General features: G+C 45.5%; 1 protein-coding gene and 1 non-coding gene across 3 annotated transcripts in view; one reads left to right on the top strand and one right to left on the bottom strand.

Moving 5' to 3' along the window:
* LOC126353759 (transmembrane ascorbate-dependent reductase CYB561) overlaps nt 1–23,254 on the bottom strand; it is an 898,705-nt gene that overhangs the window by 705,294 nt on the left and 170,157 nt on the right. The gene's annotated exons all lie outside the window — the stretch shown is intronic.
* On the top strand, nt 5,152–5,225 carry Trnat-ugu (transfer RNA threonine (anticodon UGU)). The gene has a single exon. It is a non-coding gene; the product is annotated as a tRNA-Thr (tRNA).

Genomic DNA, 23,254 nt, shown 5'->3' with positions numbered 1-23,254 from the left:
AATGGTGGCCTTCTATCTTTAACAGAACGAAGTACTTGTCCTCTTTTTCTGGTAGGTTTGAATACCGGTTTCACTTTATGTTTCACCGAAATTTTGCCGATTCCATCTGTAACCTTACTAATGAAAGGTTAAGACACCGTGTTCTTCCATTGCTGTGTACCATCCTTGTCCTTTGGCCTGCGGTAATTAGGTCTTAAAACTCAATTAATTTCTTTGTTTGTGTACCCATTCTTTTCGAAGGCCTGTTTCAGATTATTCAGTTCCGTATCCAGATGTTCCGGCGTAAAAATCCGTTTTGCCCTATCCACTAAACTTTTGATTACACCTTTTGTTGTTGTGGGTGACGATAGGGGTTCTTATGTAAGTATCTATCAGTATGTGTGCTCTTCCGAAACACTTTATGCTTTAGACTGTCATCGGTCTGCCTGATGACTAACACTTTTTTTCCACTTCAATGGTAAACTGAATTTTATGGTTTATGCTATTAAGATAATCAAAAAATTCATCTAAGGCTTTTTTACCGCAAGCTAGACCACGACCACGCCCTCTTTCCTCGGTATTTAGGCCGCTCTCCGACGCCAGACTCGTTAGTCGGCAGGACTCAGCAGGACCAGCCATACCTCTGAAGATGTCCAACGTAGTATTGGACAAAACATTAGGAATAGAATAATTCCGTGGACCAAGGCCATATAACCCGGAAGAATTATCAACAACAGTACAAAGATTGTTCTGATGGGTCTGTAATGCGCTTGAAGGAGCGATGAAACGAAATACATCATGGATGCCCTCAAATAAGCATTCATGAACCTGCTAGGTTCCTGGCAGTAGGCACTTCCTTGTAAATGCTATTGTCACATTGAAATTTGCTATATTCGAGGAAGTTACCTTGGGATTGCTTTGATCTTACACTACTATTTATTGCTGACAGCAAAATGGCGCACGTACCAATGAAAGCGTTTTATACAACAGCGTGCTTCTCACACTGTGGCGACAGTATCAAATAAGATGTAGTGTTATTTATGTTACACTATTACCAATCCCTTTATATTTATTTCATGTCTGAAGTGTTTTTCGTCATCATGCATATTTACATAGAGAATAAATGGGAATTAATGATGAATTTTTAACATCTTGCAGCCCTGTGAGCAACAGTGATAGTTAAACATATAACACATCAGCCTCAGTTGCAAATAGAAACGAATCTTTAGCTAGGTTTCAGCCAAAATAATGTGGCCTTCTTCAGAAGCTATTGAAGACTAAACTATTGGCCATGTCAAGTATAAAGCTATAGCACCGTAGTACCCAGTCATGAATCTACATTGCCGGCCGGGTGGCCGAGCGGTTGTAGGCGCTACAGTCTGGAACCGCGCGACCGCTACGATTGCAGGTTCGAATCCTGCCTCGGGCATGGATGTGTGTGATGTCCATAGGTTAGTTAGGTTTAAGTAGTTCTAAAGTCTAGGGCACTGATGACCTCAGACGTTAAGTCCCATAGTGCTCAGAGCCATTTGAACCATGAATCTACATTACTTAGCCGAGGAAAAACTGCACGCCGCACTGCGCAGACGAGGTCGGTAGGCCGCGAGAGATGCGCCGGAACTAATTCTAGTGTTTACGAGATTGGGGGCCAAACCCACTGTTAGTTGGTTGGTTGGTTACATGTTCCATACACTTTTTGAATGATTCTTTTATCAAAATAACGTGAAACGACTATTTTTATAAGATATGTATACATGATTTCTGTTAACATTAATGAATACAATATTTCTTAGCCCTACTCAAACAAGAACACTTAAAAATCAGATCTTTTTATTATTTATTTATTTTTGTAGGTTATCTGTTTTCATCTAGAAATTAGTCCATGTGACAGAAAGATATGCCGAGAAGAAATTATTTTGGGTCACATTTAAAACTTGCGTTGGACATTTTATGTCACTTGGCAAATGATGAAAAAGTTGGTTGAATTCGCTTCTGAGGCTCTAACAGTTTTAATAATGGGTAATAAAGGCCATTTTTTCCTCTAGTGTTGTAGGTAGGTACGGTCCACACTGTTATTTTCGACTTCTGATGGATTATTTATGACGAATATCATCAGCGAATATATGTATCGCGAATTTGCAGTTAAAATTCCTGTCTTCCTGAAGAGGTACCTGCATGAGGTCTACGATCCACATATTATTCTTACTGTTTCTGCAATCAATACTTTCTTTGCAGATGGCGAGTTAGCCCAGAAAATTATTCCATAATTACTGACTGGAAATATGCAAATTATGTCAGGAGGTTAATTATTTTGTTTCCAAGCCTAGCAACTATTCGAGGAGATCAGTAATACGCATACAATAGTTCATCCAGTCCGAGTTTTCAGCAATATGTACAACCAAACATTTTCAGCATTCTACGATGTTGTTTGACTCCTGTTTATGTGCCAAGTCAGCTGTTCGTATGACTCTTATTTCTTCTACAAAACCGAATGTAGTGTAAATGATAATTAACTGAAACCTTCAGCTGCCGACAGGTGTTGTTGATATACCTCGATGGGACAGCTGAAAATGTGTGCCCCGACTGGGACTCGAACCCGGGATGTCCTGCTTACATGGCAGACGCTCTATTCACCTTTTTATTTATTTATATATTTTATATAGGAGAAACATAAACCTTTATTATTCACAAAATAAATATAGTACGTCCTGCCACATGATAACAGTCCTAGAAGGAACCTCGCTCCCGTCCTACCATGCAGCATGAAATAACAACAAAGTCAGAGTGGGGCCACCTCCGGCACCCTAAAGAGACGTATTTATAGATATGAAAACAAAGTGTGAAGTACATCCATTTGCTAACTGTTTAAGTGTGAGTTTTTCGTAGGTCGCAAACTCGCATAGTGTTCTTGGTCGATCACATTACTTGGTCGGTTTCACAACGAAAGCATCGCCGCTCATCTTTGCGCACCCGGCACACCCCAAGTACACTCATGGAAATTGAAATAAGAACACCGTGAATTCATTGTCCCAGGAAGGGGAAACTTTACTGACACATTCCTGGGGTCATATACATCACATGATCACACTGACAGAACCACAGGCACATAGACACAGGCAACAGAGCATGCACAATGTCGGCACTAGTACAGTGTATATCCACCTTTCGCAGCAATGCACGCTGCTATTCTCCCATGGAGACGATCGTAGAGATGCTGGATGTAGTCCTGTGGAACGGCTTGCCATGCCATTTCCACCTGGCGCCTCAGTTGGACCAGCGTTCGTGCTGGACGTGCAGACCGCGTGAGACGACGCTTCATCCAGTCCCAAACATGCTCAATGGGGGACAGATCCGGAGATCTTGCTGGCCAGGGTAGTTGACTTACACCTTCTAGAGCACGTTGGGTGGCACGGGATACATGCGGACGTGCATTGTCCTGTTGGAACAGCAAGTTCCCTTGCCGGTCTAGGAATGGTAGAACGATGGGTTCGATGACGGTTTCGATGTATCGTGCACTATTCAGTGTCCCCTCGACGATCACCAGAGGTGTACGGCCAGTGTAGGAGATCGCTCCCCACACCATGATGCCGGGTGTTGGCCCTGTGTGCCTCGGTCGTGTGCAGTCCTGATTGTGGCGCTCACCTGCACGGCGCCAAACACGCATACGACCATCATTGGCACCAAGGCAGAAGCGACTCTCATCGCTGAAGACGACACGTCTCCATTCGTCCCTCCATTCACGCCTGTCGCGACACCACTGGAGGCGGGCTGCACGATGTTGGGGCGTGAGCGGAAGACGGCCTAACGGTGTGCGGGACCGTAGCCCAGCTTCATGGAGACGGTTGCGAATGGTCCTCGCCGATACCCCAGGAGCAACAGTGTCCCTAATTTGCTGGGAAGTGGCGGTGCGGTCCCCTACGGCACTGCGTAGGATCCTACGGTATTGGCGTGCATCCGTGCGTCGCTGCGGTCCGGTCCCAGGTCGACGGGCACGTGCACCTTCCGCCGACCACTGGCGACAACATCGATGTACTGTGGAGACCTCACGCCCCACGTGTTGAGCAATTCGGCGGTACGTCCACCCGGCCTCCCGCATGCCCACTATACGCCCTCGCTCAAAGTCCGTCAACTGCACATACGCTGTCGCGGCATGCTACCAGTGTTAAAGACTGCGATGGAGCTCCGTATGCCACGGCAAACTGGCTGACACTGACGGCGGCGGTGCACAAATGCTGCGCAGCTAGCGCCATTCGACGGCCAACACCGCGGTTCCTGGTGTGTCCGCTGTGCCGAGCGTGTGATCATTGCTTGTACAGCCCTCTCGCAGTGTCCGGAGCAAGTATGGTGGGTCTGACACACCGGTGTCAATGTGTTCTTTTTTCCATTTCCAGGAGTGTATATGGCGTGTCCGCAAAAACCGTTACTAGGAAATTGGCATACCAATCCTTGTACTTTTGTAGCCGTAATAGTTTTGTGTGTCCATCTTGTAAGTTTTGCCAGTAATCCAGGACGTTCAGGAAGCTCGTACGTGTGTCTCTAGAGATGTAATGGACCGTCATACCTGTGATCCACGCCACTGCGTTCGTCTTATGACGCGGAGAATACGTTTCCTCTGGAAAAAATACTGCGTCAGAACAGACTGCCGTATACATAGGGCGCCGCATGAACGCTATTATCTTTCTTGCGTGAATCCAGACAGCCAATGCCTCGCAGCAGACCAGCCGATGGTCGTCCGTATCCAGCACGCCTCATTGCTGACACAAGGGTGAAGCCGCCAAATGTATTGCGTACTTTTTATCATTTGTAACGTATTTTCGGTTCACGACAATGATCTGAGCCACCGAGGACAGAGATGAATAGCGTGACTGCAGGAACTTATCCCTTGCACGCTCCCCATGAGACCCACATTCCCACCTGTCCACAATCTACATACGTAAAGTAACTAATAGACATCTGCCCATCCACTCATTACTCGCGCACACTAAGGTGACGATTCCCGCAAGAGTCCGGGCAACCTGTGCGGATTCGCACAGCAGTTAATAGGCGCGAGTAATGAGTGGATGGGCAAATATCAATAACGTACATTACGTATGTAGATTGCGGACAGTTGAGAATGTGGGTCTCACAGGGAGCTTGGAAGGGATAAACCCTGCTGTCGTATTATTCATTGTGGCTTCGGTGGCTCTGCTGGATAGAGCGTCTGCCATGTAAGCAGGAGATCCCGGGTTCGACTCCCGGTCGGGGCACACACATTTTCAACTGTCCCCATCGAGCTATATCAACAACACCTGTCGGCAGCTGAGGGTTTCAATTAATTATCATTATTCTAGAGAAACTGCACGGTCACCAATGGTATCTGTTCGATCGAGAACAGTTATTATCTTCGTATTCGAATGTAGTGTTTTTTTCCCCTTCAATACTAAGAGTGTGTCTATTTTCAGAAAACCGCTTAGTCAAAAACATCATTAGTAATTTTTCTGTGGCTTACTCTCTAGCGGGATTTGTTATAAATGGCTCTGAGCACTATGGGACTTAATTTCTGAGGTCATCAGTTCCCTAGAACTTAGAACTACTTAAACCTGACTAACCTGAGGACATCACACACATCCATGCCCGAGGCAGGATTCAAACCTGCGACCGTAGCGGTCGCACAGCTCAAGACTGTAGCGCCTAGAACCGCTCGGCCACTCCGTCCGGCGGGATTTGTTATAACACTAGTGTTCTCTGCAAAAAGTACCAGAACATTGACATATGTAAGGAATAGGAGTGTACCCAAAATTGAACACTGTCGGACTAGCTATGCGATTTCTTCCACGTAATTTAAATTTTCTTTCCTTACAACATAGTGGGAATTCTTCAGCACGACGTTTTGTGTTCTGTTTGGTATGACAGAAGTTTGTTTCGAATTATTGCACAATGCCTAAATGTCGCATTCCGATACGTTACTGCAAGCATTTACGCCAGTGCTTTCGGATACCTGGAAAATCCAGCCTTTACTAAACTGGAATGTATCCGTTTTGACGTGCGTGCCTAACATTCGTAGCGGTTGTCGCGTCGGGGAACGTCAGGGAGCGTGGGGAGCGCTGGCTTGCTGACGCCTGTGCAGCTCGCGTAACGCGACGCGGGCCGGCGCCGTCAGCGGCTGATAGCGGCGGCACGCCAGCGCCGCCACCCGCCCCTCTGTAGCAGAGTTCGCAGGGGGACCGGCGCCGCGTGTCGCAATTTCCTCTGGTTCCCCCGGCCGGCGTAAACTTTTGACGGCCACCGGCGTAGCGCACAGCGGATCGAGTCCTGGCTGCGCTGTGCCGCCGTGTGGTGTTCAGCTCAATAATGCCCACTGGCTGAGACTCGTGTCGTGCGTAACGTCTACGTCTCTACAGGGTCACGCACCTAAATCTTTCACCTCAAATAAGTGTACATATCAGATGAATTTGCAATTGCGAATAATGACCTCCGTCAGCATTTTAGAGACTGAAAATCCGCATTTCGCGATCGAGAAGTCTCTTCACCCTCAATGGGTGGCTGTGTAGTGTGCGAAGTCCAGTCACGGAAAAATCGGTGCCATATTTCTTGATGGCACGGTGATTACTGAACGGTACGTAAATGTTTTGGGAGATGATTTGATCGCCATTATCCAAAGCGACCCTGATTTCGACGAGATGCGCTTCGTGCAAGACCGAGCTCGACTCCATCGAAGCAGGAGAGTGTCTGATGTTCTGGATGAGCACTTTGTGGACCGCATTCTGGTTCTGGGGTACCCAGAGGCCTCTGGCATGGAGCTTGGTTGGCCACCATCTTCTCCGTATCTGAACTCCTTAAGGTTCCTTTTTGTGAGGCTATATTAAAGACAAGGCGTACAGCAATAACCGGAAAACTATTGATGAGCTGAAAACAGCCATTCAGGAGATCATCGAAAGCATCGATGTTCCGGCACTTCAGCGGATCATGCGGAATTTCGCTATTCGTCTGCGCCACATCATCGCCAATGATGATTAAAATGGCTCTGAGCACTATGGGACTTAACATCCGAGGTGATCAGTCTCCTAGACTTAGAACTACTTAAACTTAACTAACCTAAGGACACCACATACAGCCATGCCTGAGGCAGGATTCGAACCTGCAACCGTAGCAGCAGCGCAGTTCCGGACTGATGGGCTTAGAACCGCTCGGCCACAGCGGCCGGCGCCAATGATGGCAGGCGTATCGAACATGTCATAACTTCTTCTTCTACTTCTTTTGTTGACGCCTTAGTCCCGCAGGTTGCGCAGGGTTCGCGTAGTTACAATCAGATTTGATAATGTTAATTTGAAGTGGTAGCCGGATACCATTCCTGCCGTCACCCCATACCTCCTGGGGACGAAATCACTGTACCCCAGCCGTCTGCATCTAGTTTAAATCACGAAACAGTGCGAACGTATTTCAAATGACTGTGAATTGTGTAACTGAGGTGGAATGTGGGGGCCAGCCTGGTATTCACCTAGTGGGATGTGGAAAACCGCCTAAAAACCACATCGAGGGTGGCTGGCACACCTACCCTCGTAGTTAATCCGCCGGGCTGTTTCGATCCGGGGCCACCGCGCCTCCCCGCGTCCACGAAGCAGGGTATTAGCGCTCTCGGCTAACCTGGCGGGTCCGGACATGTCCTAGTCTAAATCCGAATATCTGTATTGACTTTTACATGCTGAATAAAGTGTGTGTATGCCTTAGTTTGTAAGTAATTTACCTTTTTTTCTTGTAGCTCCCTGGCGCCGTTGGATCAGCTGCTGCCAGCAGCAAGTCTTATACTCCTAGCTCACTTATTTGTTACATAGTTTAATTCTTAATTTATTTGCGTGTTTTTGGGTACTTGCATTGTTTACTTCATAAATTTCGGGAGTATTATAGTATTTGAGCATTGTAGCATCGCGTTTTAGAACCTGAATAGTATAATTCGCGTAGTCGTTTGTCTTCTGTTTTTGTTTTAAACGGCCAGTGTCGGTTGGTCACAGCCAGTGTGCTCCCTGCCGCGGTTCGACAGCAGCTGCCAGCAGCAAGTCGTATACTCCTAGCTCACTTATTTGTTACATAGTTTCGTATAGGAGGTGCAATTTCTAGTTTTAGTTGCTGTAATTGTAAATTCAGGCAGATTGTAGCACAGTCGTTAGGTATTTGAACAGGTCAGTTCATACATTCTTTGCGTGTTTCCCTTGCGTTATCTACGCACGGACTCGTGTTTCAGTAACTGTTGTTCAACATCGATTAGAATGGACAGGAACTGTGATTGCTGTGTTCGGATGAGGGCTGAGTTGGCATCCCTTCGCTCACAGTTGCAGGCGGCGCTGATTCGGTCACGCAGCTTGAGGCTGTTGCCAATGGGCACCACTGTGGGGAGCCGGACTTGGGTATCACGGGGATGTCAACCTCGTCCCGTCTGTCCCCTGATCGGTCTGCCACTGTGGTTGCCCTGGTTGCTGTCCGAAGTGGGGCTGAGCCCTCGCTTGTGGTTGATTGGGAGGTCGTTCCAAGGCGTGGCAGGCAGCGAAAGACGTCCCCGGAGGCTGACCAGAAAGCCTCCCCGGTGCGTCTGACAAACAGGTTTCAGGTACTGTCTCTGGCTGAGCCAGATGCAGCTGCCTACCCTGTTTCAGAGGATGATTCTCAGACTGCAAGGTCCGGGCAATCGCAGAGGGTGGGCTTATTGGTAGTTGGGAGCTCCAATGTTAGGCGCGTAATGGGGCTCATTAGGGATATGGCGGCTATGAAGGGGAGACTCCAATGATATAGTTGCTGAACAGTCCAGAGAAAATTTGAGTCTCGTAACAAATAAATACCCCACTCATACGGTTATAGTTGGTGGGGACTTCAACATTCCCTCGATATGTTGGCGAAAATACTTGTTCAAAACCGGTGGTAGGCAGCAAGCATCTTCCGAGATTGTCCTAAATGCTTTTTCCGAAAATTATTTCGAGCAGTTAGTCCACGAACCTACGCGAATTTTAAATGGTTGCGAAAACACACTTGACCTCTTAGCCACAAACAATCCAGAGCTAACAGAGAGCATTATGACTGATACAGGGATTAGTGATCACAAGGTCGTTGTAGCTAGGCTCATTACCGTTTCTTCCAAATCCACCAGAAACAAACGCAAAATAATTTTATTTAAAAAAGTGGATAAAGTGTCACTAGAAGCTTTCTTAAGAGAGAATCTCCATTCCTTCCGAACTGACTATGCAAATGTAGACGAGGTGTGGCTCAAATTCAAAGATATAGTAGCAACAGCAATTGAGAGATTCATACCTCACAAATTGGTAAGAGATGGAACTGATCCCCCAAGGTACACAAGACAGGTCCGAACGCTGTTGCAGAGGCAACGGAAAAAGCACTCGAAGTTCAGAAGAACGCGAAATCCCGAAGATTGGCTTAAATTTACAGGCGCGCGAAATTTGGCACGGACTTCAATGCGAGATGCCTTTAATAGGGTCCACAACGAAACATTGCCTTGAAATTTGGTAGAAAATCCGAAGAAATTCTGGTCGTGTGTAAAGTACACAAGCGGCAAGACGCAGTCAATACCTTCGCTGCGCAGTGCCGATGGTACTGTTACCGACGATTGTGCCGCTAAAGCGGAGTTATTGAACGCAGTTTTCCGAAATTCCTTCACCATGGAAGTCGAATGGAATATTCCAGAACTTGAAACACGAACATCTGCTAGCATGAGTTTCTTAGAAGTAGATACCTTAGGGGTTGCGAAGCAACTCAAATCGCTTGATACGGGCAAGTCTTCAGGTCCAGATTGTATACCGATTAAGTTCCTTTCAGATTACGCTGATACAATAGCTCCCTACTTAGCAATCATATACAACTGCTCGCTCACCGATAGATCTGTACCTACAAATTGGAAAATAGCGCAGATCGCACCAGTGTTTAAGAAGGGTAGTAGGAGTAATCCATTTAACTACAGACCTATATCATTGACGTCGGTTTGCAGTAGGGTTTTGGAGCATATACTGTATTCAAACATAATGAATCACCTCGAGGGGAACGATCTATTGATACATAATCAGCATGGTTTCAGGAAACATCGTTCTTGTGCAACACAGCTAGCTCTTTATTCGCACGAAGTAATGGCCGCTATCGACAGGGGGATCTCAAGTTGATTCTGTATTTCTACATTTCCGGAAAACTTTTGACACCGTTCCTCACGAGCGACTTCTAATCAAGCTGCGGGCCTATGGGGTATCGTCTCAGTTATGCGACTGGATTCGTGATTTCCTGTCGGGAAGGTCGCAGTTCGTAGTAATAGACGGCAAATCATCGAGTAAAACTGAAGTGATATCCGGTGTTCCCCAGGGAAGCGTCCTGGGACCTCTGCTGTTCCTGATCTATATAAATGACCTGGGTGACAATCTGAGCAGTTCTCTTAGGTTGTTCGCAGATGATGCTGTAATTTACCGTCTACTAAGGTCATCCAAAGAGCAGTATCAGTTGCAAAGTGATTTAGAAAAGTTTGCTGTATGGTGTGGCAGGTGGCAATTGACGCTAAATAACGAAAACTGTGAGGTGATCCACATGAGTTCCAAAAGAAATCCGTTGGAACTCGATTACTCGATAAATAGTACAATTCTCAAGGCTGTCAATTCAACTAAGTACCTGGGTGTTAAAATTACGAACAACCTCAGTTGGAAAGACCACATAGATAATATTGTGGGGAAGGCGAGCCAAAGGTTGCTTTTCATTGGCAGGACACTTAGAAGATGCAACAAGTCCACTAAGGAGACGGCTTACACTACACTCGTTCGTCCTCTGTTAGAATATTTTGCGTGGTGTGGTCTCCTTACCAGGTAGGATTGACCGAGGACATCGAAAGGGTGAAAAAAAGGGCAGCTCGTTTCGTATTATCGCGTAATGGGGGAGAGAGTGTGGCAGATATGATACGCGAGTTGGGATGGAAGTCACTAAAGCAAAGGCGTTTTTCGTCGCGGCGAGATCTATTTACGAAATTTCAGTCACCAACTTTCTCTTCCGAATGCGAAAATATTTTGTTGAGCCCTTCTTACATACGTAGGAATGATCATAAAAATAAAATAAGATAAATCAGAGCTCGAACAGAAAGGTTTAGGTGTTCGTTTTTCCCGCGTGCTGTTCGGGAGTGCAATGGTAGGGAGATAGTATGATTGTGGTTCGATGAACCCTCTGCCAAGCACTTAAATGTGAATTTCAGAGTAATCATGTGAATTTCAGAGTAATCATGTAGATGTAGAATTGTCACCCTGTATTTATCAACGACAACGGGTAAACGATTTTCATTTACGGTGTCTCCCTTATAGGGGAATATGCATAATGGATGTACGAGTCCAGGTTGTAGACTCACCGTAGACGACATAGGGAAGTGTGTATCGGGCCGTAATTAGTGCTTAGATAGCGGAATTACAAGGCGACCGCTAACGATATGCAGTTAATCCCGGTTTGAGTCCGGGATCGGCAGATATTTTCATTGTTGTCACTCAGTTCTACAACTGATGATGTCCTGTATTCGCAACTGAGAATACATTTCATATATATCAAATATCTGTTGTGACGGTAAGGATACAGTACCTCACAAAAATAGCGAAGCACTCACAAAACATGGTCAGACGTTAATGTAATTTCGCTGACGTACAAACTATCGGTGGGTATGTAAACGATTAGAATCGCAATTATCTGAAACGGGTAGAACGGCCACCAGAGTGCATTAGCACAGTGTCGTTACCAGGCATGGTAAAATATTTATGGTTCAAATGGCTCTGAGCACTATGGTAGGGAGGTCATAAGTCCCCAAGAACTTAGAACTACTTAAACCTAAACTAACCTAAGGACATCACACACATACATGCCCTAGGTAGGATTCGAACCTGCGACCGCAGCGGCAGCGCGGTTCCAGACTGTAGCGCCTAGTACCGCTCGGCCACTCCGACCGGCCAATATTTAAGGGGCGTGAACAGTGTCAGATGTTGAGAGATTATTGTGAGGGACACGGAGATAACGTGTACACATATGAGACAGCGTTATCAGTACGTGACTGAGTTGGAACGGGACCCACTGTGGGTCTACATTAGGCGGGCTGGTCGGATCGTGTAATATTAAGATCTGTAGGGCATTCGGATGTGACAGTGGTCCGCTATTGGACTGCAAGGGAACGTGAGGGCAGACAAGCACGTGGTCCAGGTTAGGAGCGATCATGCGTGGCCACCACAAAGGACGCTGGCCGCAATGTGCACGAAGCACAGCGTAACGCCTTATCATCATTGTCTGCCATCCGACAACTAGAGACGGACTCCCTCCAACATTCTGTGTCTCCCACACAATTAGTCGGAGACTACCGGCAAGCGGACTGGGGAACTGTCGTCCCATGCTTAACCTACCGTTAACACCACAACAGATACGGCCGCATTTGGAATGGTGTCGTGCCCGGGAATGATGGACTGCTGATAAATAGCATCGCATTGTGTTCAGCGATGACTCGCCGTTCTGTAGTGCCCAGGAAAACCACCGTCAGCGAGTATAGCGGCTTCTAATATTCTGGAGAGGCACAGCGGTGTTCCTCCTGGAGTTATAGTGTGATGAGTCATCGAATATGACTTCAGGTTACGACAGGCAGTCATTGAGAAAAATCTGACAGCACTTCGGTACGTCACGGGTATCCTCCGTCCTATGTATTACATCTCTCGCGACAGAATCGTAGTGCCGTTTCTGAACAGGACAACCCTCGTCCTCACATTACACGTATTTCTATGAACAGACTGCGTGATGTTGAGGTCCTCCTGCCGCCAGCAAGGTCCCCAGGCCTGTCCCCGATAGAACTTGTGTGGGACCAGTCAGCTCTGTCCCAGTGCCAGTATTCAACATATTAAAAGCCAGGTACAACAGTTGTAGGTCAGATGGCCTCAGGAGAGGATATAGCGCCTTTATGACACCTTTTCCAATCGTTTCCGTGTGTGAATCCATGACAGGCGGGGTGCAACGCAGTACTGATAATTGGGTCCATACTGCCAAATAATTTCGATATCTGATTCAGTTTTGTAACCACTGAAGTAACAGCACATACCCTTTTAACCCTGGAAGTTTCGTTTCGTTTCCTCATTTCCTTCACTGCACTTCGTTTGTCAGACAGTGTATATCGTTATAGGTAATAAAGACAACGAGAAGAAGTAGTCTTTTTCGATGTGATGTTATGGTTCATCATTATGAAACAATGAACCAAATAAAAAAATTTAAAAATTTGTAAGTGAAAATAAATTATATAATTTTGTTATTATGTTAGGACCACAGATAACCACTGTGCAGAGCTGTTTTCATTCGAGGGTTGTGTGTACTTTTCATTCTTTTGTGAACAAATCGTAAAATATGGTGACTGGAAAAAATCGCGACTCGTAAAGTAAATGTAAAGTAACAGAATTTTGTCAATTAATTTATCTAGGAAATATACTGAAGTGATTAACATTGTAGAATCGCAGGTAAAAGTAAGCGCCAGATAAGCAATTGGAAATGTGAAATGCTGGTTCATTAATATCCGGTGTAACCACCAGAATGTTGAATGAAAATATACATTATATTGCACAGTTGCCTGCTGTCAGTTTGTAGGATGGAATTCCATGCCTGTTGTACTTGGTGGGTCAATGTAGGGACGGTTAATGTTGTTTGTGGATGGAACTGAAGTTGTCGTCCAGTGATGTTCAATATGTGCTCGATGGGAGACAAGTCTGGCGTGCGGTAGCGTTCTCGCTTCCCACGCCCGGGTTCCCGGGTTCGATACCCGGCGGGGTCAGGGATTTTCTCTGCCTCGTGATGGCTGGGTGTTGTGTGATGTCCTTAGGTTAGTTAGGTTTAAGTAGTTCTAAGTTCTAGGGGACTGATGACCATAGATGTTAAGCCCCAGAGTGCTCAGAGCCATTTGAACCATTTTTTAGACAGGTCTGGTGATCGCAAAAACCAAGGCAATATGTCGACACTCCGTAGAGCATGTTGCGATATAACAGCGATGTCTGAGCGAGCGTTATCCTATTGGAAAATTCCCCCTGGAATGCCGTTTAACAACCACAGCACGACAGGTCGAATCACCAGACCGACGTACAAATTTGCAGTCAGGGTGCATAGGATAACTACGAAGAGTGCTCTTGTTGTCATTCGAAATCGTAGTCCAGACCATAACTCCAGGTGTAGGTCCAGTCTGTCTAGCAAGCAGACTGGTTGGTTGCAGGCCCTCAGCTAGGTTGCTCCTAACCAATAAACTGCCACCTCTGGCACCGAACTGAACTAGCTTTTATAAGAAAACACAGCAGACTTCCACACTTCCCCGACGTACAAATTTGCAGTCAGGGTGCATAGGATAACTACGAAGAGTGCTCTTGTTGTCATTCGAAATCGTAGTCCAGACCATAACTCCAGGTGTAGGTCCAGTCTGTCTAGCAAGCAGACTGGTTGGTTGCAGGCCCTCAGCTAGGTTGCTCCTAACCAATAAACTGCCACCTCTGGCACCGAACTGAACTAGCTTTTATAAGAAAACACAGCAGACTTCCACACTTCCCATCAATGAGCTCTCCCTTGATACCACTGAAGTCATAAATGACAGTTGTTTAGGGTCAGTGGAATGCAAGCTACAGGGCGTCTGACTCGAAGCTGTCCTTGAACTAACCGTTATGTAACAGTTCATTGTGTCACTGTAGGGTCAACCCCGGCTCATACTGCTGCTGCAGATGCTGCACGATGAGCCAGAGCCATACGCTAAACACGATGGTCTTTGCTTTCGGTAGCGCTACGTGGCCGTCCGGAGCCCGGTCTTCTTGCGACTGTACATTCTCTTGACCACCGCTGCGACCAATCACGTACAGTGGCTACATTCCTGCCAAGTCTTTCTGCAATATCAGAGAGGAAACAGTTAGTTCCTCTTAGCTCTATTACACGGCCTCGTGCAAACTCGATGAGGTGTCGACAATGGCTTGTTTGTCACCCTAAAGGGATTCTTGACTAAGATCAACTCACCACGTCCAATCGCAAAGGTAATTAACATGCACGACCATTAGAGTTTGTATTTAAAACGAACATGGTTTGCAACCTCTTAGTCGAGCTACTTGCACGAAATTTGAATGATCATCATCTCTTAGATGCAGGAACACGCCTACTAGCTTTCGTTTATGTTGCACGACTCTTTGGTTTTGCGAGTTTTTTTCCTATCTGTGTGTAATTACACAGCTAATGAAAAAGAGAGGAAGTAGTCTTTTAGGTTGGATTTGAAGGATTACCATTACGACACAATGACGAAAAAGAAATTAGCAACTGTAACTAAATTAGGTCGGTTTTTCTATTTACTTGAGGACCACAAATAGTCATTGTGGAGAACTGTATTCGCTCAAGGGTTGTGATAACTGCTGCATTCTTTTGTGGGCGAATAAAAAAATAATTACACAAATAATGAACTTTAAAATAAAGTAATGTTACTTTTAATCCACCCAATTCCGAAGACGGCAAGAGCTGACAAGTGCGATAATTATCGCACAATCAGCTTAACAGCTCATGCATCGAAGCTGCTTACAAGAATAATATACAGAAGAATGGAAAAGAAAATTGATAATGCGCTAGGTGACGATCAGTTCGGCTTTAGGAAAGGTAAAGGCACGAGAGAGGCAATTCAGACGTTACGGCTAATAATGGAAGCAAGGCTAAAGAAAAATCAAGACACGTTCATAGGATTTGTCGACCTGGAAAAAGCGTTCGACAATATAAAATGGTGTAAGCTGTTCGAGATTCTGAAAAAAGTAGGGGTAAGCTATAGGGAGAGACGGGTCATATACAATATGTACAACAACCAAGAGGGAATAATAAGAGTGGACGATCAAGAACGAAGTGCTCGTATTAAGAAGGGTGTAAGACAAGGCTGTAGCCTTTCGCCCCTACTCTTCAATCTGTACATCGAGGAAGCAACGATGGAAATAAAAGAAAGGTTCAGGAGTGGAATTAAAATAAAAGGTGAAAGGATATCAATGATACGATTCGCTGATGACATTGCTATCCTGAGCGAAAGTGAAGAAGAATTAAATGATCTGCTGAACGGAATGAACTGTCTAATGAGTAAACAGTATGGTTTGAGAGTAAATCGGAGAAAGACGAAGGTAATGAGAAGTAGTAGAAATGAGAACAGCGAGAAACTTAACATCAGGATTGATGGTCACGAAGTCAATGAAGTTAAGGAATTGTGCTACCTAGGCAGTAAAATAACCAATGACGGACGGAGCAAGGAGTACATCAAAAGCAGACTCGCTATGGCAAAAAAGGCATTTCTGGCCAAGAGAAGTCTACTAACATCAAATACCGGCATTAATTTGAGGAAGAAATTTCTGAGGGTGTACGTCTGGAGTACAGCATTGCATGGTAGTGAAACATGGACTGTGGGAATACCGGAACAGAAGAGAATCGAAGCATTTGAGATGTGGTGCTATAGACGAATGTTGAAAATTAGGTGGATTGATAAGTTAAGGAATGAGGAGGTTCTACGTAGAATCGGAGAGAGAGAGAGAAAAAAAAAAAAAAAAAAAAAAGTTACTGCCCGATTCGATTTAAGTCTGTAGTCTTTGGTGGTGACTCCAAAGTCGACATTCCTGAGTATCTGATCTGCTAATTTTTGGTTGCTTTCGATGTGTGCTCTCTTCTGCTATCGTACATTAAGTGGGTGGAAGGAATCTCTTCTGCTGGTAGCGTATACTCTTTTAAAATGTGAATATATTGAGAACAATTGTCCACATCCACCCTAAATTAAACTTCTATCAATTCTCTCACTCTGTTGCCGTCATCCATTACCAAATAACCAAGATTATCCTTTCACTCAGGACTGTGGCAACAAATAATTTGGAGAGCATTGGATCTTCGCAAAGAAAACATACCATTCTCGTCCGAAGAAACAACGTTTTAGTCGAGCCGTTCAACAATGTCGCAGCTACTGGGAGATGCTGTGGGCAGACCGCTATGCGTGCTTATCGATGACGAGAGGCAATCGCTCATTTTCTTGTATGCCTGCTGTAATAGGAACCGGCGGGCAGTGGACAGTAGTGGCACTCACTTGCAGAACGAAGATTCTGCTTACTTCTGTAGCTGACATGAATGGGTCATCGATATAGGCATTTATAATGGTTCGGTTGTGATCCCTAGTGCTTGCTCTAGCCTTTCCTGAGTTCTGGCGAGTATGAAGATCTCCTTCGACGTCGCGTTGACAGCTCCTTACTGATATTTTCAAGTTACCCTTGGAATGCCTGTCGCTTCTGCAGTATCAGTGACTTGGCCATTACATTCGCTCATTACCAACCATGAGGCCCTTATTTATCTCAGACAAGTAGGACATGGATCGAAAAGAGCTTATGGCCGATATTTATTTGTTGTTATGTATGTCTGTGGCAGAAGGTTACAAATAATACTTGAGGAAATCTCTCGCATGACCAGAAACATTGAGCTCGCGGTGTTCATGGAAAAACACAAGCATGAAGAAGGGCTGTTTATAGTTCAGATTCCAGTCAATTGTCACCCAAAAATAATTTTCAGCGTGTAGAACTTTTTAGTATAGTAGTCTAAGAGTTCCGGTCTAAAGTCTGACAAAAGGAGCATCTACCTCTCATGGCGTTTGCAATCATGATACAGTCATTAATTCATAGTCAATTATCAGAACCTATACTTACCATCACGGAAAAAAATGCTTGGTTTACATCAAAGCTTATGGCAACAGTTTGGTAAAAAAATATCCCTGCTAAACTAATCCGGTTTGTTTCCCTACAAAATTGACTGCACAATAATGTAAATGTACATAGAATCTGTTGCATTCCGTTCGTGGTGTCGGAAACCCCAAGTCCGTTTGGTTTTATGATCTGTCCCATGGCATCACCTGCAACGTATCGAGATAGTGCAGCTGTAGAGCAGTGGTTTTCTTGTCCTATGTATGGGCAGTATGTTACATTTATGTACGTCCAACGGCAACTGCCGGATCTTGCACCGTTCACCAATTCTCTGGAGGTAGGTCTGCAAATTCTTATCATTCTCTGGTGTTGCTACTTTGTTATAGACAGCGGGATTATCTGCGAACAGCCTTAAAGAGCATACGATGCTTTTTATTAGATCATTTACCTATATTATAAACAGTAAGAGTTCTACCACACTTCCTTGGGGTACACCGGAAATTACCTCCACATGTGTCGATTTTCTTCTGCTAAGACCGACGTGTTGAGTTCCATCTGAAAGGAAGTCTTGAATCCAATCGCAAATCTGCCACGATACTTGACAAGCTCGTATTTTTTCTTTCCCACTAAACAGCAGTGTGGGGCGGTGTTAAATGCACTCCTGATGTCAAGGAACACGGCATGAACCTGGGCGTTGTGGACTCATGGAGAAATAGATCGAGCTCAGTTTCACAGGATCTCTACTTGTGAAATCTACAGGTATGTTGATTTTATAGAGGCGATTTGCATTCTCCAGAAACAACGAGTAGGCACCGTCTCCTGGTCAGTGAAATTCCACCAGTGGAATATCCCCATGTGCTCTTCAAAATTCTAATATTCTGAGTTAAACATTGAACTTTAAAATTTCAGTCAGCATTTCATTTGTTGTGGATGATTTCCAGCATCATTCAAACACACGTCAAATGTTTCTCTAATGGTATTTCTTACTTTAAGGCGATTAATGATTTCACAGAACCTTTCATCGTTTTATTTTCAAATATATTTATTTCAAGTATTGTTCAAGAAGCATGGAATACAATATACACTGAAGAGCCAAAGAAACTGTTACACCAGCCTAATATAGACTAGGGCACCGCGGACACGCAGAAGTGCCACAACATGACGTGGCATGGACTCGACTAAAACCTGAAGTAGTGCTGGAGGCAGATGACACAGTGAATACTGCAGGGCTGTCCATAAAACCGTGAGAGTGCGAGAGGATGGAGATCTCTTCTGAACAGCTCGTTGCAGGGCATCCCAGATATGATCAATAATGTTGATATCTGGGGATTTTGGTGGCCAGCGGAAGTGTTAAACTCAGAAGACTGTTCCTGAAGCCACTCTGTAGCAATTCTGGACGTGTGGGGTGTCGCATTGGCCTGCTGAAATTGCCCAACTCCGTCGGAATGCACAATGGACATGAATGGATGCAGGTGATCAAAGAGGATGTTAACGTACGTGTCACCTGTCACAGTCGTATCCAGACGTATCAGGGGTCCCATATCAGTGCCACTCCACACGCCCCACACCATTACAGACCCTCGAAGGCCTTGAAGAGTTCCCTGCTGGCAAGCAGGGTTAATGGATTCATGAAGTTGTCTCCATACCCGTACTCGTCCATCCGCTTGATACAATTTGAAACGAGACTCGTCCGACCAGGCAACATGTTTCTAGTCATCAGCAGTCCAATGTCGGTGTCGACGGGTGGAAGGGTTCCGGCGAGGTGTAAAGCTTTGTGTCGTGCAGTCATCAACGATACACGAGTGGGCCTTCGGCTCCAAAAGCCCATATCGATGATGTTTTGTTGAATGGTTCGCACGCTGACTGTTGTTAATGGCCTAGCACTGAATTCTGTAGCAATTTGCGGATGGATTGCACATCTGTCACGTTGAACGAATCTCTTCAGTTGTTGTTGGTCCTGTGCTTGCAGGATCTTTTTCCGGATGTCGGAGATTTGATGTTTTATCGGATTCGTGACATTCACGGTACACTCGTGAAATGGTCGTACGGGAAAATCCCCATTTCATCGCTACGTCGTAGATGCTGTGTCCCATCGCTCGTGCACCGACTATAACACCACGTTCAAACTCGCTTAAATCTTGATAGCCTGACATTGTAGCAGCAGTAACCGATCTAATTACCGCACCAGACACTTGTTGTCCTATATAAGCGTTGCCGACCGCAGCGGCGTATGTTGCCTCACTATCTGAATACGCAACCAGTTTCTTTGGCACTTCAATGTATATTCAACTACCGATGATCCCCTTGGTTGGTTGGTTGTTTCGGGGAAAGAGACCAGACAGCGAGGTCATCGGTCTCATCGGATTAGGGAAGGACGGGGAAGGAAGTCGGCCGTGCCCTTTGAAAGGAACCATCTCGGCATTTGCCTGGAGCGATTTAGGGAAATCACGGGAAACCTAAATCAGGATGGCCGGACGCGGGATTGAACCGTCGTCCTCCCGAGTGCGAGTCCAGTGTCTAACCACTGCGCCACCTCGCTCGGTGATCGCCTTGGTAGTCGAATGACTAGCATCGCCGCTTTCGGAGCGGAAAGACTCGGGTGGGACTCGCGGCAGCTCCTCAGAAATGTTTTCTGGAGTAGGAAGGTCTGGCACGGAAACCACTCAGCCCTGGTGAGGCCAAATGAGGAGGTGGAAGTGGATTTGAAAGCCACTTTTTGTACATTTTTCTTGAACAACTCGAAAACCGTGGCTTCCAGCGAAAACGTATTCCAGTACAAAATTTAACTACATTAAATTTCCTACAAAAAGGTCTTGTTAATTTTTTCCTGTAGGACCGATAGGTTCCGCTTTGCGAGCGACAGAATATGAAAACCTCACTCGTCGTTCATGAAGACCAGATGTAAAATTGCGGGTAGCATAAAACGACACCGGTAAGATATACTGAAAACAAGAACAGTCCTATCACACTCGGCTGTGGCAGTACGAAAGATATCCTTGTCTCTCGTTGTTCAGGGCAACGTATTTGGTTCTATTACTTATGAAGTCTTCGAATTAGTCTCATATCAGTGAACCTATTATGTTTGCCCGGACCGCCATTAACACTCCTCAGTGTGGCTATATGTCAAACGCTTTCAGGAAATCTACGAATATGGAATCCGCTTGTTGTCCTTCATACATGACTGGCAAGATATTGTGAAAGGAAAAGACAAGATCGGTTTGGTAGGAGAGATGCTTGTGTGATCTCCGGTACTCTATGAGCCACGTGTCTCGCACTGACTGGTATGCCACGTTCAAAGTCAGTCAACTAGTGACTGGCTACCTGCCATAGTCACTACACATCTGGCTGTAACAGATTGCCCAAATACTGTGTCTACAGACTCGCCATAATCCATAACCAGCCACAACACTCAGGCTCGTACAAGGCGCATATTCATGTGGGATACACCCCCCCCCCCCTGCCTCCCCCCACCCCAAGTGACTTTCGGGTACTCGGTTTTTTTCTGTATCACATTCTAAGAGCCGGAAGACGTTGCTGCTTCCTTTACGACACAATGACTGAATATCTGAGACAAAAAGTCAACTCGTGCTTAAATGATGAAAGGCTGTCGGAGTCTCTTTCTCAAACTGCCAGATTGGCTGGCCAGATTGAGAGAGGAGCCAGTTAGAGCACGCTCTGAGCAGACCGCCGGCTTTGAGGCAGTCTCCCTAAGCCGGTTAGCAGTGGAGCGCGGCCACCAGCACTGAGATCAAAAGTAGCAGAGATGAAGACGCAACTCCAGGGAAGGGGGGGTCGAGGGAAGGTGGAGAGGAAAAGGCGAGGGGGGGGGGGGGAGGTGGTAGCCGTTCTGCAGGGCACCTATTGTCCGCGGAAAAATGGGCAGCCGCGGGGGAACACGCAGCAGAGAACCCGTTCGCATTCCTTGAAGAAGAATGAGAATGACGCGGAGAAGGGGAAACGCGAGGCGACGAGGGACGAGCGACACGGGAGGGAACAGCGACCGAGCCACACGATACGGCCGAGCTGGACAGCTTTCTGTTCGCGTGTGTTGTCGTTCCATCTACATCCGCTTCTGCTTTCCTCCCCCCCCCCCCCCCCCCCCGCCCTTCCCCTCCCCGTTCCATTCACCAAAGCAGCGTCGGAGGAATTGTAAAAATGACATCATGTTAACAGCTCGTACGTGAATAACTGTCAAAAAAAATAGATTTTTAAAATTTTTGTATCAAAAAATTCTCTGTAGTTCTCTGAACGAGAAAAAGTTTACTTCCAGGGAAATGGACCACAGGGAGTACCAAAATTAGACGAACTTAAAAGTGGCTGCACGCACCACGACATTCCCATGGCACACAGTTAGCTGTGTTAAAAATAAAGTTTTGCTCTCATTTGTTTCGTTTTTATGAGTTTTTATGGATATTTTAGTCCCTTATGTTGGCTAACCTGCGAAAGCTTTACAGTTGCTTATCTTTTGTTTACAATGAGAGTTAGTCATTGTTTGCTGTTGGCCGGCGAGCGGTTTTAGGCACTACAGTCTGGAACCGCGCGACCACTACGATCGCAGGTTCGAATCCTGCCTCGGGCATGGATGTGTGTGATATCCTTAGGTTTAAGTAGTTCTAATTTCTAGGGGACTGATGACCTCAGAAGTTAAGTCCCATAGTACTCATGAACGATTTTTTGTTTGCTGTTGTTTCAACAACTGTATGTGGGAACAGATACCAAAAACTATTTTAGTAGGACTAAATGCTTTGAAAATAGGTGTGCTAGATGCTGTTCTATGTTTCATTGACGGTGCAGTGTCAAGACTTAATGTCATAAAACAGATGGGAGTGCCTAGTGGACAAAATACGCACAGAGCTCTAATAGCCACTGACCGAAGGAGACTCTTCAAAGCAGAAAAACCAGTGTTGAAAGCCACAGAAGAAGCAAGAATAAGAAGTCGTGTGAAGAAGAGACGGGGGAAAAACAACTCAGGAAACAAAGATAAATACGGACCTGGCATGCATTAGTGCCACGCAAGTTTAATACAAAAAGCAAGTTTTAATTTTAACTTGAATATCCCGAAAGTTAAATTATTTCACGTTTTGGTACACTTTGGCTAAAATCTATTAAAGATAGAGAGCTGAAATTTCGTGTACCATCTTAAAAATGGCTCTAAGCACTATGGGACTTAACATCTGAGGTCATTAGTCCCCTAGACTTAGGACTACTTAAACTTGACTAACCTAAAGACATCACACGCATGCATGCCCGAGGCAGGATTCGAACCTGCGACCGTAGCAGTCGCACGGTTCCGGACAGAAGCGCGTAGAACCGCTCTGCCACAGCGGCCGGCTGTGTACTGTATTAAAAATGCTTAACTAAAAAGTAGACTGCTCTTGTCACTTATCTTTGAAAATAAAATGCTTTTTTGAAGAAAAACCCTCAATTCATTTCCAAAATTTTTGATAATCACACTTAAAATTTTTTTTTACCACAATTTATGACAGCATTATCTTTTCAGTAGTCTGCTTTAAAGCTAATAGTGTAAAAAACTTACAGGAAAAAATGAATCTTCTACTTTGTATTTTGAATAACGTGTACCTATGATGTACATAAATAATTAG

This window comes from Schistocerca gregaria, chromosome 3 (genome assembly GCF_023897955.1).
Source record: "Schistocerca gregaria isolate iqSchGreg1 chromosome 3, iqSchGreg1.2, whole genome shotgun sequence".
NCBI lineage: Eukaryota > Metazoa > Arthropoda > Insecta > Orthoptera > Acrididae > Schistocerca > Schistocerca gregaria.
The sequence above is the reverse complement of the archived record's forward strand: the minus strand, read 5'-3'. Positions and strand labels throughout refer to the sequence as shown.